Raw genomic sequence first — 18762 nt, 5'->3', positions numbered from 1 at the left:
AATGGATGTCATAAAGTTTTGTTCTTCATTAAGGTAATCATATTAACCTCAAGGTATAAATATATTGTTATTTTGGTTGACTTTATTCCTCGATAAATATTTGACATGTTAAATTAAATATATCAACGTATTTTTTTGCATGATAAATATTTGTGTGTGTATATATATGTATTATAAGATTTTTTATATATTATAGAGGGGCCATCACGGTGAGTTCGCCTGGGCCCCTCAAAATTATAGGACCGGGCCTGCCTTTAGGGCCCTTGGCTTTAGTTATTCCCAATGATCGGGTCCTGCAACCCTGTAGGAAGTGAGGTACTTGTAAGGACAAAAGGACTCCTAGAACAACTAAGTATGGGAGCACCCGAAAGACCAAGGAATATAAATGTTCCCTATTTTAAAGACAGAATATCCCCCGACGTAGTCTACTCTAGATATTATAGTGGTGTTGGCATTTTGGATAAGGTCATCATACTTTATAATAAATATGATATGTGATGTTACATTCTCATATGTGCATTGTTCCCACGACATAAGCGCGAGGCATGCTCAAGACTACTATTACATATGTGACATCATCCGTATAACCATACCTGAGTGCGCAAGTGTAACACCCTGAATTTGGGGTATAAAATTTATTTTCTAATATCCACCAAATTCAGGTGTTACCCTCTCTTTTCCTTGCTATTCTTTTCTTTTTTTTTCTAAATAATGGAGAGTTATTTTGTTATATATTTGCATAAGCCTCGTGAAGTGAGCCCTATAGGTGCTTAAGTTGTTTTATTCATGTTGTTGCAAAGTGTTCCTAAATGCAAAAGGTGTTTGAAACATGTTAATATACCTTGTACAAGCTTTCGGTAATTTTTCATAATTTTTCGAGTGTTTTTCTATTTTCCATAAACCAAAATCTATTTATTTGAGGTACTTAAAACATTTTCAAAAGCTCTAATTATGTTTTTTAGTTCATTGGGTGCCAAATCATGTCTAGGAATTTCCTAAATTTTTTGGAGCCTTCGGGATATTTTTCGGACATTAAATATGATTTTAGCATTTTTTTCCTGGAGTTATTTTAATTCTAAAAATTGGTTTATTTTGAAAAAATATCTTTAAACCCTAGCTATATAAATGGTTGGAATCCTCTCGCCGAGCCCTCTCCAAATATCAAAACGTTTCTCCAGATTCGATCCACCACTCCCAGAATTGCTCGCCAAAGTTCGGGGCGGTTCCAACTCCGGCGAGCAATTACTTTCAATTCGTGCATCGTTAACAGAAAATGAATCACGGCTCATGGGTAAAGTGTGCAACCTCTGCAAAGGAATCAAACTGATATATCAGTCGTGCTCATGGTTAAGAGCAGCCTTGGTATCCTCTTTGATTAGAGATACATATGGTTTGAGATGCTATGGTCGTGTTTATGGATTTGGTTACGGATGATGATGATGGTTCTATTAATGATGTTTATGTAACACCCCTAGTGTTACAATAACTAAAACTTTGACATGACATCATATTCATTAACATTTCATTATGCATGTTACACCTAGAGTGCATCCACTAGGTAAAAATTTCAAAACAAGCTTGTGATGTGATGACTTGACTAGATTAAAGAGGTCTTTGACCCTATGATAGGGTACTTTCCCAAGGATTAGAAACATGTGGGTGTGTGAGATGAGAATTAGAGCATGATCTTAAAAGTTAGTAAAGATGTTTAAGAAAGGCTAAACTTAGAGAGTTTAAGTGCCACTTAAACCCTAGAGTACTCAAACCCCTAAATACCCTAATTAGTACTCTATAAGGTGACTTCAATTTCTTTGCACTTTTGGACCAAAGTGCATATATCAAAGTGGTAGAGTAACAAAAACTAAGCAACTTTTATATTTGTAGATTTCCAAGTTTTGTGGAACAAATTGGAGTAAATTGCAAAAGATCCCAAAAGTACCCCTATACTTAACCCTCAAATACAGTGTTAACTGGCCGAGTTCATGCCCTAATATCTCCTGATCAGTGGATATTTTGCCATGGGTAACTACAAAAAATTTGTAGAGTTGCTATAGTAGTCCAAGTTTGATTAAGTGATTGAGCCCTACAACTGTACAGAATTTGGAGCAAAATGGCCTAGAAGTTGGGGTGTCAGTCGAGTGCTGGTCTAAAAAATCTGACTGACAGTTCCATTGGATCGACTTTAGAGCCAAATTGTGTTCGATCGAGTGAATGTATGATCAAGAACTTTATAACAAAGTTTAAGCTAGTATATTGGGCAACAACTTTTATGCATTTGGATTAGCAGTTTGTCACATGAAAATCAGAGAACGAAGCTCCTCAAATTACTCTGTCAGGCGCACTGAAGAAGATCGACATGTCACAGTTGCCTGAAGAAGATCGCAGGTGCAGTGCACCCGTCGCCGGTGATCTCCGCACCGTGATTCGCGTCGCCGGTAAGATTTATGCATAGTTTGGAGTGGATAACTTTGGTGGATGAAAAGATCCTGGGTGAGGTGAACATAGGCCCTGAGCTGGATCATTGTCGTGCCCACTTGCCCGTGCGGTCAATTGAAATATCGCTGCCGGTGTTCGTCGTGTTCCCGGTGAAAGACACGTAGTCGCCTGATTCACCATGGTGTCGTGGTCGTGGCATCCCCTAAGTCGTGACCGTCGACCGATGAATGCATGAGCTCCATGGTGGGTCTCAGTAATCATCCCACCGGGGAAATGAGTCTCACTCTCATCCAAAATTCAGAACCATCGTAGTCGATCACTATAAATTGAAGGCCCTACCTACTCCACTATCTTCTTACGAACCCAACGCACCATTCCTCACTTCTGATTATCCACCATAGCTCACGAATTCCTGTTTTCCCCCAAATCGGCCAAGAACACGCCGTGAGATGTCGTGTCGTGGCCAACCATCCACAGGTCCATTCACGTCCCTCTGGTCCGCGTTTCTACATCCTCTAACGCTAGTAAAGCTCTCGGTCTCGATCGATTGAACGCTACCGCGCCATAACTTAGAGAACGTTGCGATATTGTCCGGGAACGCCGTCGCGGACATAGCTCACGTCGACCGGCCGTTCCGGGTAGTCTCCGTCTGAGTTTGCGCAAGTACCATGACCCTAGTGAGCCACTCAGCCTTTCCGCGTCCTTGGATTATACTCGACCGGTTCGGGTAAGCCAGTACCGTCTTGTCAACGATCCGGTTCCGCCATTGTCGCGGTCAGCTATGAATTAGTGGCACCCTAGTTGAATTAAGCTTAGAGGGGTGTTCGGATAGCACCGGTGATGGAGCCGTACGCTCAACACCACCAGAACGAGTCGCTGTGGGTAGGTATGCACGGTTCCGACTAGGTGTTCGACCTGTGCACGGTAAGGGACCTGTGTCGTGAAGAAACAGAAATAGAAGGGCTTAAGTGCAATGGTCAGAGAGACACATGAATAGTACCCAGGGACTCTTTACTAGTTATTTAAATGGCCAGGGGCCTTTGCGCAAATCTGCCAGCGCGGGCACGGATGCAGGCGAGTTTCCGTGATCGTGGGCCGACTAGGGCCAGATTGAGCCCATCACTATTCATGTTTTATCTTTTTCTTTTTGCTGTCAGCTTGGGAAAATTGTAGAAAATAGTAGAAATTTGTTAAAATCATGAGACCAATTTTGCTAGGCTCCTAAAATCACATAGTATTTAATAAAAACAATTCCAAGATTTTTATCCCAAACCTAGAATTATGTAGCAATTAAAGATGCTTAAACCAAGTCTTTTGGAATTTTAGAAATAGTTTAGTAATTATACAAATCATAAAACTTTTTAAGTAAGTCTATTATGACGATTAGAGCTCCTGAGTGAAGTTTGAAATGGTTTGAGCATTGTTTGATCATAAACCCAATAACTAGCCTCACAGGGTTAATTACTTAATACTAATCCAAAAGGAATACCAAATTAGGAAACCCTAGTGATTAGTTTGTACCATGAAGGAAAGTTGTATTCAAGATGCAACTTAGTATGTTTCTATTGTGTAACTGCATATTCATGACATAGCTTAAGCATTCATGTACATGTATTATCATGTATAGAAAACGAGGAAGGAATCGTGGTAGAAGAAGAGGTTGTCTCCCAGACTGAAAATCCTCCAGCGGAGATCAATTTTTACTTCGACATCTGCGGAGTGGACCCTGAACCTCCTACAACACAAGGCAAGCCCCAGTGCATTATCCCTTTCCTTGTTGTTTAAAAACTTTATCACCTTGTCTAATGCATTAGGTGATAGGAGTTGTATGCTAAACAATCAATGCATTGCCTTCCTTGGAAAATTGGTTACCATTCCTTGTTACCTGATTTATTCAAACAAGTTTTCTGACGCTTAGTCTTGCATTAGAAAACAAAATGTTTTGTTTTAAACAAAAGGTGATGCTTCACATTGGATGGGGATTTTTATAAAGAAAATAATCATGATGGTGAATCCATCATGGCCGTGATGGGTTCAACATCTGAAAAGAGTACCTGTGCCAGGTACCAAACTTTGGGTTTTAAATGATAAAGATGAGACCGGTGGGTGACTTGTACGAGAAGAGAGTCTCGGTGTAGTGTCTCTGTCTGAGTCGTTTAAGGACTGAGCCGATGTAGGCTTAATGATCGAGGACCTTTTAACTAGCCACATGCCTCATCATGGGTAAGCTTTGCCTCGGTCGGACCAATACCAGAAAGGCCACCACACAATGGGAGTGGAGAGATGGCGAGAGTAGCGTGTACCCTCCGTGGCAAGAGGCTGGACGGTGGAGTATTTATGCTCTTGGTTGACGTGAACCCATTCTGGTCTTGAGAAACCCGGTGGTGAGTTGACATATGCAAGGGTTAAGTGCTACATATGTCGTGTGGTTGGAGATCCCCAGCTGGGTATTAATCGATTCAGATCACCGTTAATTCTCGGACATGAAGACTTGGTCACTGCCATACATGTAGCAATCAAGTGAACTGAAGGGATGATAAAAGATGGCTAGTATAGGCCAAGTGCTTGATCTAGAGTAGAAAGAAATCTAGATGCAGGTAACAACTTAACCTGATAATTAAAAATAAAATTTTAAGGATCCACTCATAGTAAGCTTTTCTGCAAAAAGAGTCTTTGAATCTTGATGAGCTTTACCTTGATTCCCAATGGCCAACATATCCTTGAGAGTCTTTTCCATTGACGGGTAAGACTTGCGAAAGTACACTCCTTACTCAGGGTTTTCAAACCCATGTTGTTGTAAGTGATGAAACAGTTGAGTTCTGTTGTTTTTGTTCCAAGGTGGTTCCCAAGCAGGAGGATGAAAACTAAGACATTTTTGGGAAGGTGTTTTGCCTTCCAGTGATGTAATAATAAGTTTACACACTCAAGTACTTAGATATGTAATAACTATTCTTTCTATATTTTCTTATGAATGTAAATTAAGTTATTGTCACCTTTTCTGCTTACTCCCTACTCCGATGATGTGTAATGTCTGTGTGATGGGTTAGGCGCTCTTGGGCGATATGATGGAGATACAGATAACCAAACTTGTCGAGTCGTTATGCACACCTGCATGACTGTCTGAGGTCCTTAGGACAAGGATATCTGTATGTGGGCCTAATACCTTGTGAGGTTCCGTGACAATTTCTAACTATGGATTTTGGTATTTCCACTATGAGGAGGTATTGATGGGATAATAACTTGGGTTTACCGATAAAACTTGGCTCATATTAATGAATAAAACTCGACCAAGTAAAACCAACCCGCTTTCAGCCTAACCCCACATAAAGCTAGTCCACCTCAGCTAAATGAAATATTTGTTGAGTACGTTGATATGTACTCACCCTTGCTTTCACAAACATCAAGTTGCCTTTGGTGCAACCTATGTTTAGGTAAAGAAGAAGAAAAAGGCGTCGAAGCAGATCTATAGGAGTTCCAGGACTTCGATGAGTTCGAGGATTAGGCTAGCGACCTCCCCTAGTCAGCTGCATGTGGTAGGTTTATTTACGTTGGATATGTTTCTATTATGTGCACTTTGATCTATATAATGTAAATGAATCTAGTCTGTAATACTATTACCTACTCTTTATTAATATTCGAAGCATTGTGCTATGATGAGTCATTTATGTAATCGATGTTTAACAAATAAGATAGGAAAGAGTAAATATTCACCTGTGAAATCCTTATTGGATTAGAATACTTTACCATGATTCAATAAGAATAAAAAAGTAGATTCCAAAAAAGGAAGGATTAGATTTTATATAAATATTGAATTTGGATATATTCTAGATCTTATTTCTTGACTATATATTTATTTTTTTAAGAAAGTCAAAATAAAAAAACTAACTTTGTCTATTATATATTGATGTGTATCTCCCCAAGTAGGATTCGAACCTACGACCAGTCAGTTAACAGCCGACCGCTCTACCACTGAGCTACTGAGGAAGAACAGACTTAAGGAAGGCAGGAAGCTGACTCTCGTTCTGTTGGCTACTCTCTGGTGGGGCCCACCCTATGTTGTCCCAGTGTGTAAACTTGCCTATGATGGGGTAAGTGAAGGCGTATCAGATACAGATCAGTCTCTTTCCCCGTAGGCATGAGAATGGCACCCTTAACTGGTTCTAACCATTCATTCTTCCCTGGTTCGATGCTTTCTCTAGTGGAGTGGATATGTGTTCGTCCCTAGCACATACATAGTTCGCATTTGGTTTGCCTTCCAAAATCGGGTGTGACAGCTAGAGTACCAGAAAGTATTATAAATTACAAATTGCTACACTAGTTACCAGCTAAATCGTACCCAACGACGTGGACTATGGTACCTATTGATACAATGGGCCATACCTTCCTCTACAGTAAGTTACATTTGTCGTTACAATTATGGCATGACCAACGCAATTCTACTAAGCACGACTCCACGTCCATGTCAAGACAAGAGTTGTTTGGCCTCTGTTGAATGGGACCCATAGTCCATTCGACATTTAACACTCTCTCCTTGTCACACCTGGATTTAAGGGACAAAGCCGGATGCATCTCATATATGTGCCAAAGAAGACAACACATATAATAACATAGTGTATAGAGATAAATATCATAATATCATCAGAGTACTTATTACATAGCAGAAGTCTTACAAAATAAAAGATAAATATTAAACGAACTAAGTCCATCCTTGGTGCCATAACGTCGACTAGGAGACGCCACCTAGATCAAGTTAAACTCCTCGTTGTGTGGCTTCTCTTGAACCACATGTTCTTCTTCTGTGTCGGGGGGTGTGAGACAGCAAGGGTGAGCTCACATATGTTCATCGCTCAACAAGTTGTGGGGAATAATGTGCATGAACTCACCAAAGGTGGGAGTTCATCTGATGTGTAAGGCTGACCAACAATAGGGGTTAAAGCTGAGCATTGCTTTTAATAAGTTGGTCAAATTTTATTAGCAGATACTAAGTGTAAGTAAGTACCAAACCATAATAAGAGTAATAGAACAAAATTAATAAATAATCCCATGCAATGCAAATGACAAATTGAATTTACTTTCATAATTTAATCATGCGAGAGTCCTGAGTTGCTCTTGAACGTGAGCTCGGCTAGTATACCAGTTTTACACTCTGCAGAGGTTGTACCATGTACCCACAAGTCATGTTACCCATCTGCCAAGGGGTCATGAATCCCATACCCTTGTGGTGGCACGTGTTTCTGAAGTTAAGCTCCATGTTCCAATTAAAATAAATGATCTTTACATAAATATAAATAAAATAACAGAATAACTAGAACATGGATATAATGAAATATTAACCCAAAACCATATAAAGCAATAACAAAACTACCCAAATGATTCAGGGGTAAACAAGGTAAAAGATAATCAGATTAGGGTGACCTATTGGGTCCCATCAAAATTAAACCTATGCATGAATAAGTGATATTAAAGAACATTATTGGGTAATAAAAGTGGTCAAGGGCACAACTTGCCTTCAATGAGCTCCTGCTCAGCAACTTCTATCTGCTGAACACCGGGATCCTCAGCCACTGGCTCTTTTACTCGCCACAATACAAACAAGCATAGTATAAAGGAGAAATTAACATCACAACAAACATGTAAACAAAATATATATTAATAATCTACATATTAAAATAAGATCATAGGAACATGAATCATTAATTTTGGAGTTATAGATTTTAAGTTATGAATTTCTAAAGGTTTTATGTGCTTGGTATAAGATTAATTAAGAATTCAATTTTATTATTGTTTTCATGTCAAAACAGATCCACTAGGTGATAAACAATAATATTAGAAAATTATAGAAACTGGAATGCATTAATTTGGACTAAGTATGAATTTTCTATGAATTAAACAAGTTCTAGTAATTATTTTTATATTAAAAATCATTTTAAAAATAAATTACTCAGGTTTTACTACTGACTGGACTGCGCGCATAATTCCCGAGAAGGGCAGGGGCCCTGGTGTAAAAGGATCCAAGACTCAGGCAAACCCAGGGAAGGACTGCGGGTTTATTTCTAAGAAGTCCAGGGACTCTTTTCAGATATTGCCAAGCAAAGGGGTATCGCGAGCACTGGTCCATTGGATTTGGATCTGAAGGCTCAGATTAGATCGCGCACCTGCGATCCCGCGCGCAATCGAGAGCCCTCCGATGCAATACTAACGCATCGGATTTAAAATCCTCAGATCTATTTCCACCCGCACGATTTTTATCCAACGACGTAGATCAACCTACTCCAGCCGGTATGCCGGATTTAACCAGAGCCGTTGCTTGGCTGATCCACGGTCCACACTCATCCTGGCCTATCCCGCGCGCCTTGACTTAATCTGCACCGTTGACTTTACAATCTACGACCCTTTCATCGTCTTCAACCTCCCGACACGGCGGGAGATGGCGCTGTGCTCCTCCAGGTGATGCGGCTTCACTTAGCGCCCTCACCAGTGCACGACGCATACATTATCCAAGCCCTAGAGTCCTAGCCGAAGGGATATGTTGGGGGCCATCGTCTTCCGAAGGTCCTCAAAAAACATGATTTAACAATGTTTCCATAGTGTAATACATGAACATGTACCTTCGGACTCGGATCAGAACCACAGTGTGAGAAGCACGAACAATACGAAGGTTGACGCAGCGCCGAAGCTACGCGCAAGGGAGCTTCGGCATGACAGCAGGAAAGGGAACCGACTTAAAGGGGAAAAGGCTATTTAGACCTCGATGGATTACCTTAGGGTCATTAGCAAATGTAAAGGGCATGGATGTAATTTCACATGGGCTACGTCCCGTGCCTATAAATAGATGAACAGTGCCCCCGTACTGTTCACGCTGACTTGGCATTTGCATTTGCGTCACGCCCGTACCTTTGTTTTCTGTCAAGCCGAAGGTACCAAATGTAATTCAATATTGTCTTTATATAATTTACGATTATATACTAAGAAATATATATGATAATGTTATTGTTCACATTATTTCTTATGCTTTACATGCTCCATTCGTTGTTAATATTTATACTTATATGTATGTTGAAATGATGAAGGTATGTCCTTCATGACCTTCATCCGGAGATCATTATATCCTTGAGGAAATAATGCTTCGAAGGATGAAGAGCATTAACAAGTAACCTGTTTTGGTGTTGCCTTGTTCTCAATTTATAGCATTTGAGAGCAAGTCCCCAACATTGGCGCCCACCTCCAGTGAACCCTCTTTTCGACCACCTTCGGCAAGCACTGACCTTCGTCATGCCACCGAAGAAAGCTTCAGCTACAGGGGCTGCCGCATTGCAGCCACTAGATCCGAACCAGGAGACCCTTTCTCTTCGAGAGGCCCGAAGCCAAAAGAGGAAGGCCACTAGTCCAACACTCCAGGAGGAGTTGGACCAAGAAATCAGAAACATGGAGATAATCCATCAGCAAGTGCAAAGGAAGAAGGAGAAGATGACCCGACTGGCTGATCTTCAAAGGCAGATCGACAAAGCCACCAAAGAAGTACACCACCTTGTTCAAGACGAGCAAGATCGAAGGCCCCAACACAGGGGGCTTCATCAAGAAGGCTTGTTCAACAACGATGGATATTATGATGATTTTAATCATGATACCTTTACTTTTGATGATGCTTCTCCCTTGGCAGCAGAACTGCAGGCTATCCCATGACCTACAGCATACAAGCCACCTCACCTTCCCATGTATGATGGACATTCAGACCCGAAGCAAGTTTTTGATGAGTTATGAAGCAACTATATCTTCATACGGAGGCAATGCAGCTGTCATGGCCAAGTCCTTCATCATAGCAGTTCAGAATGTGGCCCAAACATGGTATTCTTCTCTTCGGCCAGGGACCATTACTTCGTGGCAGAAGCTCAAGGATATGCTGGTGACAACTTTCCAAGGCTTCCAAACGAAGCCAGTCACAGCTCAGGCCTTGTTTCAGTGCACGCAAGATCACGAGGAGTACCTCCAGGCATATGTCCGAAGGTTCTCGCGTCTCAGAGCACAAGCGCCTACAGTGCCTAATGAAATTGTCGTTGAATCCATGATTAAGGGGCTTCGTCCAGGACCTACTGCTCAGTATTTCGCTAGAAAGCCCCCACAGACTCTGGAGAAGTTGCTTCAGAAGATGGATGAGTACATCCGGGCTGACAATGACTTCCGCCAAAGAAGGGAGGAAGCATATAGGTTCTCTGAAATGACCAGGGGCTTCGGAGGAAGAATCCACCCGAGGCACGTCAGGTCAATTCACAACTCCATCCAGAGTGATGACAGAGGAAGTCAACAGCAGAGACCGCAGTATTCTTCGCAAGCTTCGGGACAGCAACAAAGCTCTTTCCGCCCGCTAGCTCCAAGAGGCAGAGGTGCCAGGGGCTTCGGAGGAAGATATGGGGACCAACCTAGGAAGATCTACTGTCTATTTTGTGGTGAGGACAAGGGCCACAATACAAGAACGTGTCAAATCACCATCCAAAAGCAAAAAGAAATTGCAGAAGCCGAAGCCCAGAAAAATCAGCCGAAGCAGGTCCTGCACACTGCTTCGTGTCATTCACCCTACATACCAGAATATGTGGGTAATCATTCCGCAGCTTCTATTGCTTCGGCTAGTCAGCCGCAAGTTTCTTGGCCACAGCTTCCACCTCCGCCGCCACTACAGCCTGTCTACTCACGAGGTCAGCAGCTAGAAGGGAGCCAACATACCCATCAGCAGCGAGATTTTAGGGAGGGGTCCGAAGCTCGCATAGTTAACAACACTGTGCCAGAATCAAAACACATATATTGAGAGATATCCTACCTTTGGCACAGTTTTACATTCACTGTCGTTTTCTTTTTAATAAGGAACAATCAATGTAAACCTAGTTTTCTTGCTATTTTTAATTCTCTGTATTAGCTTTGTTTATGTCAAAATGAAATATACCTTTGTCACAGACTCACGAAAATGCCGAAGCTACAAAGAGATATTCCTTCGGGAATGCAGTGCTAAAAATTACAGTAAAAGTTTCACCGAAGCTACAAAAAGTCATTCTTAAAGAACGCAGCGTAAGTTTGCCGATGCTTCAAAAAGCCGTTCCTAAGGGAACACAGCGTAAGTTTTCTGCTCAAAAGTCGTTCCTTAGGGAATGCAGAGCCAAATACCGCCGAAATATAAGGCGAAGCACGAAAAGTCAACGCGAATACCCTCGTAATAGAAGGAGAAGAAGTTCAAAAGACATTCCTTAGGGAATACAGAACTTACACCGAAAAATAAACGGTACAGCCGAAAAGTAAACGACAAAGAGATTTCAGTCATTCCTTAGGGAATGAAGGTTGTGGAAGAAGCTTCAGATGTGTGTGTTTGGGCATTCATTTGCACGATACATTAGCATTATTCATTGCATCATATCACACAGCATCACATCATACATCATATCACAACAATGATATCAATTGAAAACAAGGCCGATCTTCGGGCAATGCTTTACAAAAAATGAAAAGAGGCCAAGGCACTAAGTAAGCTGAAAATCACAGCTTCATCGGTTCTGATGCGAAGAAAGCTTTTCTTTATGAAGCATTGATGTTTTACAAAGTACGGATGATTTTTACGAAGCATGAAAAGAAGGGAAGGTGTTTTTTCGCCGAAGGCTCAAAACGGTATGTACATAAAGTTTCATGCATCGCAAAAAACTGAATTACAAACAATTCATATATTACATTCAAGTACCAAATACTACAAGCATAGTTCAGCAAATGTTATAATAATATTCTAGAAATGTTTTTACAATAGCTACTCTTCTTCCTTCAAAACTTTATCTACAGCTTCGGTCAGCAATTTGGTAACGACTTCGTCTACAATAGCTTCAGCCATATTAATAATTTCTATTGTTTTCTTTGTCTCTGGGTCGGCCAGTGGGTCGAATGGCTCTGGGGGAGGAGATAGTTCAGCTGTGGTAGAAGACATGAATTAGTTCGAAGTCACAAAAATAAACAACAATAAAGTTAAAAGACATTAAGTAATACCTATCCGTCTTTCAAGTTCCGCAGCTTTTTCAGCTGCTTCCGCTGCTTCTCGAGTGTCATGAATATCTTTTTCGCTCTTTTTCATTATTTCATGGGCCATCCCTCGGCCGCCATTTTGCCAGATATCAGTGAAACATTTTCCGCCTATTGAGCTTGCTTCGACCGAGAGGTCCTTTGTATCGTCAATAGAGAAGGCAACTTCGGCCTGGGCCAAAGTTTTAACATGTTCGCACCCTGCTTTCTCCAAAATAGCTGCAACTCCCCTCGCACCAGAGAACGCGCAGACGTCCCCGCGGTCACTCAAAATTTCTTCAAAAGCTTTGGCTTCACCGCTGATCCACTCAATTACGCCCTCAGGATCGCCCCTTATGAAGTTGTCTTCGCTCGAGTACGCGACCACGTTGGCGAAGCTAGTCTTTATCTTTTTTACGTATTCCATAGATTTTTCAAAGCATCTTTCTTTTGATGCGCGAAGTTCTGCAACTGTTTTTTCATAATAATTTTTCTGGTACACACTGGCATCTTGATCAGCTTCGGCAACTGCGCATTTTAATTTAGCCTTGGCTAACTGTTTCCGAAGGTCTTCAATTACACTTTTCTGGGCCTCAGCTTGGGCTTTCGAACTAGCCTCGTCTTCTTTTATTTTGCTCACCAATGAAATTAATATTTTATCTTTTTTAAGGCCTTCGTTCCTAAGTTCAATTACTTCCGAACGAAGGTTGTTCAGGGCTATAGTGCATCTTTCGTCTTCGATATTTTTCTGTGCCCTGAGGGCATTGCTAAGGATCAAGCCCTGCACAAGGAGCATAGTATTAAGTATAAACAAATGAACAAATTCATTTTTTAAGTACAAAAATTGATTTACACACCTTTATGCTGTTATATGCTAAGCTGTCGGCCAATTCATCCTTCGACAGTACTGAAAGCCCATCTTCTAATGTTGGGAATCCGAAGCTTCTGCTCATCTCCCGGCAGACAGATATCTCCTTGCTGTCTGGGAGACAGTACAAGAAATCCTCTTCTCCGCTGTCGTTGAACACTAATGCCCCTTTTGGATATTTCAGTCTCTGGGCATAGTGTTGAGCCTCTTGTTCTTCTTCTTTAGAGAGTTTCTTCCCCGAAGCATGATGGATGATATATTCAATATTTTCCTTTAAAACTTCGGGAGTAGGAGTGACAATTTTCTCAGGCAAACTCTGCTGTGTAGCCTCTTCCTCTGCTGCCTTTTTCTCAATTTTCGAAGGTTGTTTATCAATAGGCTCTGAAGGCCCGGCTTCGGCACTAGCTTGGCTCACTGCACCTTCAACTTAGGCCGGTCTTGTTTCAGCCTCGATTTGTTTAATGTCTTCTCTCGGAGGCCGAAGCGGGACCAGATGGGGCTTTCGGAGGCCGAAGCAGGACCAGATGGGGCGCATGATGATTTCTTTAATGTCTTCTCTCGCCTTCAAATCATTTTTCACGTAAAACCACTCTTCCATCCAGGCCCCGGGCCACCTCTTCCGAAACGTTGGCACCGGGTAGCTTGCGCCAGAGCGAGCAGCGAAGCTATAGCACCCAAAATTGTTATGATATTGTTCTTTACCCCAGGGCTTCGTCTCGTACAAAAGTTCGTGTATGCTGCAAAAACATTTTGCACTTGGCTCTAGACCTTGACTCCTCACAGCCTAGACGAAGATCCCCATTCTAATAACTGCTTCGGGAGTGATCTGATGAAGGAAAATCTGGTACGTCTTCAAAACTTCAACCACAAATCTGCTCAACGGGAACCGAAGTCCAGCTTTGAAGAAGCTTCGGTAGATTACAACTTCGTTTTCTTCGGGAGCAGGAACGACTCTGTCTACGTCAGCCCTCACAATAGACATATCTCGAAAATACCTTCCTCTCATATTATCAAGATGACTCTGTTTGATAGTTGATTTCCCGAAGACTGCATGACTTGGTCGCAAGGGCCGATCTTCAGAGTCTTCGCCCCCACTCTCCACATCATAGCTGTCACTATCATCAGTATCTTCAGACAAGCCTTCCAGAATTTCTTTAGTAATCTTCTCTATATTCGTTTTCGCTATTGACTCAACAAATCCAGCAGTCTGCTCCTCAAGAAGCTTCTCCTCTTCGGTTAGCTTCGTCTCAGCAACTGTCTTCTTGTCTTAAGACATCTTATCTTCGGAAATGACGAAAACTTGTCCTTCAAACCGAAGTTAAAAAGCTCGAGAGCTATCAAGCGCTAGTAAGGACAAGTTAACAAATTGAGAAAATAAGGCAAATGGCACAAGCAGTGTATCAAATACAGGCGGTGTGTGATCCTATGTATACGCCCAGCACGCTCCAAGTTGGAGGGCCCCGTCTGTCATTGACTGATGCTATTCTAGCAAAGGGAATGCATTTTTTTGGACCTTCGGCTTAGGGCCTTCGTCCATGTCGCAATCTGAATTTGTTATTCTAACAAATTAATATTGCGAGGGGCTACTGTTGGGGGCCTTCGTCTTCCGAAGGTCCTCAAAAAACATGATTTAACAATGTTTCCGGAGTGTAATACATGAACAGGTACCTTCGGACTCAGATCAGAACCACAGTGTGAGAAGCATGAACAATACGAAGGTTGACACAGCGCTGAAGCTACGCGCAAGGGAGCTTCGGCATGACAGCAGGAAAGGGAACCGACTTAAAGAGGAAAAGGCTATTTAGACCTAGATGGATTACCTTAGGGTAGGGATGGATATGGATGTCTGGAGATCCGAATTATTCGAATTCGTATTCGCATAAGAGGCAAATATGGATATTCGTATTCGTATTCGAATTAAATATGGATGGCAAGGAGAAAACATCCGAATTCGACTAAAAAATCCGAATTCGGATTTGGATATCCGTTTTATTGTCGGATTCGGATTTAAACGGATACATCTGGTTATCCGAATTTCCATAAGCTAGCTGCCAGCCCACGAAAACGTCCTAGCTGAGCTAGCTAGCTCCTTGGCCTACTAGTGCTAGTCCAGTAGCCCACGAACCATGCCACCAGCCCACCACGGAGTGCAAGTGCATTGCCGATCGACGGCTCACGCGCAGCCGGCCAGCCGCACAAGCACAACGACTCGAGCACCGAGCAGAGCATTCTAAACCTAGCAGTAGCGACGGCGGTGGCGGCTGCTGCTCATCTTCGACCATTCGTCGGCCTGGTCGTCCGCCTGAAGCCTGCCTGGAGCCTGTCTGCCTACCCGTCCAGAGTACCCGGTGCTGCTGCCGATCCAGCGCCCTTACTGGTAATCCACTAATCCGCCCTTACCATGTGAATTTGGTGCTTTGTAATGGTGAATGACATGATATATTTACATATCCTTATGTTTTACGAAACTAGCAATAAAGGATAAAGGTGAAGTAGATTAATAACACCATGGTTCCAAGAAACATAAGGTCATCAGGAAACAAGCAGGTACATATATTTTTAGGCAACTTTTCATATTATTGAACCTATCAGTCAGTAAATAAGTTCAATCTACTAACTTTTCTAGGCATTTTCAATATGGAATTTATTTCTTACAGAGGTCAACGACATCTATAAATGAAAAAGAACTAGGTGAAGGTGACAACACCAATGTGAATGCAAGTGAGAACGTAGAGGCTAATAAAGAAGCAAGTGGTGCAGTTAATGATGTGACTGAATCTCATACCCCAATAGGAGAAACTTCATCCACCAAACTCAGGCGTACAAAGAAGAGAACTTCAGGAGTTTGGGATCACTACAATGATATAGTTGTTGAAGAAAAGGTGGGTGACATGGTTGTCAAGAAGCCAATGGTAGCATGCAAGTATTGTACAGATGTTCTTTGCGCTGCAAGCAAGCAAGGTACCACACGCCTTTGGAACCACTATTATTCATATCATGATGAAAACAAGGTGAAACCTAGCATAAGGAAACTGAGTTCAGATGATTTGATTTATAATGAGGAGGCTAGTGTTAGAAAATACTATCTTGCAATTATTATGCATGAGTATCCAATCAACTTTTGTGAGCATGAGTATACAAATGACTTCATTAGATCTTTGCGTCCAAATTATCCATTAATGGGTCGCAAGGGCAGTAGGACCAAGATCATGGATATCTTTTACAATGAGAAGAAAAGTATTTTTGACTACTTTTGCACTCTTGACTGTTGATTTAGCTGTACCATGGATTTATGGACTTCTAATCAGAATAAGGGGTATTTATGTGTGACATGTCATTTCATTGACAATGATTGGAGGATACATAAAAGGATTATCAACTTTATGCACCTTAAAGGAAGGCATACATGAGCTAATTTGAGTGCCGCATTTATGCAAAACATGGCCTCTTGGAATCTCGATCATAAATTATTTGCATTGACCTTAGATAATGCATCTTCCAATGATGTTTGTGTGGACACCGTCGTTTCCACCCTAAAGAATTAAGGTTCTGTTCTTTGTGGTGGCAAGTTCTTTCATGTGCGTTGTGCTGCTCATATTATTAACCTTATTGCTAGAGATGGTGTGAGTACAATTTCAGATGTGATTGCAAACATTCGTAGCCTAGTAGTTGTTGTCAAGAGCTCACCATTGCAAGAGGAGATATTTTTTAAGCAGGCTGCTGCTTTGGGAGTAGAGCAAAGGGGTCTTTCTTTAGATGTGTCCACTAGATGGAATTCAACCTACTTGATGCTAGCTGATGCTCTTCACTACAAAAGAGTTTTCCAAAGGATTATTCTACTCCATCCAGAAAAATATAGTAAGCATGCCCCTTCAAGCTTAGAATGGGACAATACCGCTGTCTTGTGCAATTGTTTGGAAATTTTTTATGAGTCCACTAAACTTCTCTCGGGGTCTTATTATCCAACATCAAACTTGTTCTTTTCTGAATTTTGTGAAATCAACATCAAGATTATTGAGTGGCTGAAAAGCAGTGATGGTTTCATTGCTTCCATGGCACAGTAGATGAAAGATAAATTTGACAAGTATTGGGAGAAGAGCAATACTGCTCTAGTTGTTGCATGTTTCTTAGATCCAAGGTACAAGATGAAAGTGGTTGAATTTTATTACACTGAGATGTCAGATGATTATGGATTCGATGCTATGTATGAATTCAAAAAAGTTCTGCAAAAGCTATATGATTCTTATGCCTCCATGTATCGTTCTTCTACAAGTCGCCCTATGCAACAAACTAAAGTTATAACCGCTAGATCTGTTAGAACATCTCAGTGCTATATGGACTTGAATGAGGAGCCAAAGAGAAAAAGATTAAGTTCATTTTTAAGGGACAATGTTGATATTGGTCAAGAGCAGCAATCTGAAATAGATCAATACAATAATGAACCATTGTTGAGTTGGAAAGAAGGTAACTACTTTGACATTTTGAGCTGGTGGAAGACCCATGGTGCAAATTATCCTATCCTTACTCGAATTGCAAGAGATGTATTGGTTATTCCTGCATCAACAGTGGCATCTGAATCTGCATTTAGTGCTGGAGGAAGAGTTGTTCACAAATATCGTAGCCATTTGGACCCTCAACTTGTCGAGGCACTTATTTGCACAAAGGATTGGATAAGGGCCGAAAGAAAAGGTAATTGTCACTTCTCAGTATTGTAAATTATATTTCTAATTGGTATATTAGATTATTAGTCACTGATTTTCCCCATGTGATTTTTAATTACTATTTCAGATCCATATAATGTAACTTCACTTCTTGATGATTTATCTAATATTATTGACACCGTGAGTGATGATAATGTTGATCATGATGAAGGTATGTAGACTGCTTAGCTTGACTACATGCTATTTTATTTTGGATCTCAGATTTATTTTACTATATATATTCTAATTCATATTGCAGATGCTTCCGATATTGTTGACCACAACGTCGATGATAATGACATTGTTCAAGTGGAGGAAGATTAGGATCATCTTTTTTTATAGACAAGCTGAGCTGCTTCATTCAATCATTATTGGTGCTTGTTATTCAGCAATATGCACTTTACGTTGTTTTGCACTTTTGTCAATTTATGTTGAATGTATCATGTATGGGTGTGCTGGTGAACTTAACAGTGAACTGAATGTATGGGTGTGCTGGACTGCTGGTGAACTCAATGGACCAATTTATGTCATTTTTTTGTTGTTATAGATTATATATACTACTAAATATGCTCATAAGATCTATATATATCAACATTGTATTTACACTATGCTCATAATTTACTTGTAACATGATTTTTGTCGACTATAAATTCATTGATAAAATAAATTAACACGTTACGAAACTACGTTCCAAGTCAAGTAAATATCCGAACGCGAATTCGAATTCGAACT

The 18762-nt window shown here is 41.1% G+C and overlaps 1 long non-coding RNA gene across 1 annotated transcript; it reads left to right on the top strand.

Annotated features, from left to right (window-relative positions):
* The first annotated feature begins 17933 nt into the window (after positions 1-17933).
* On the top strand, positions 17934-18423 carry LOC109945624 (uncharacterized). The gene is made up of 3 exons (XR_002268883.1): positions 17934-18019; positions 18119-18202; positions 18290-18423. It is a non-coding gene; the product is annotated as an uncharacterized lncRNA (long non-coding RNA).
* The last annotated feature ends 339 nt before the right edge of the window (positions 18424-18762 follow it).

Source organism: Zea mays, chromosome 4, assembly GCF_902167145.1.
Source record: "Zea mays cultivar B73 chromosome 4, Zm-B73-REFERENCE-NAM-5.0, whole genome shotgun sequence".
NCBI lineage: Eukaryota > Viridiplantae > Streptophyta > Magnoliopsida > Poales > Poaceae > Zea > Zea mays.
Note: the sequence above shows the minus strand (reverse complement) of the source record. Positions and strands in the feature narration are given on the sequence as shown.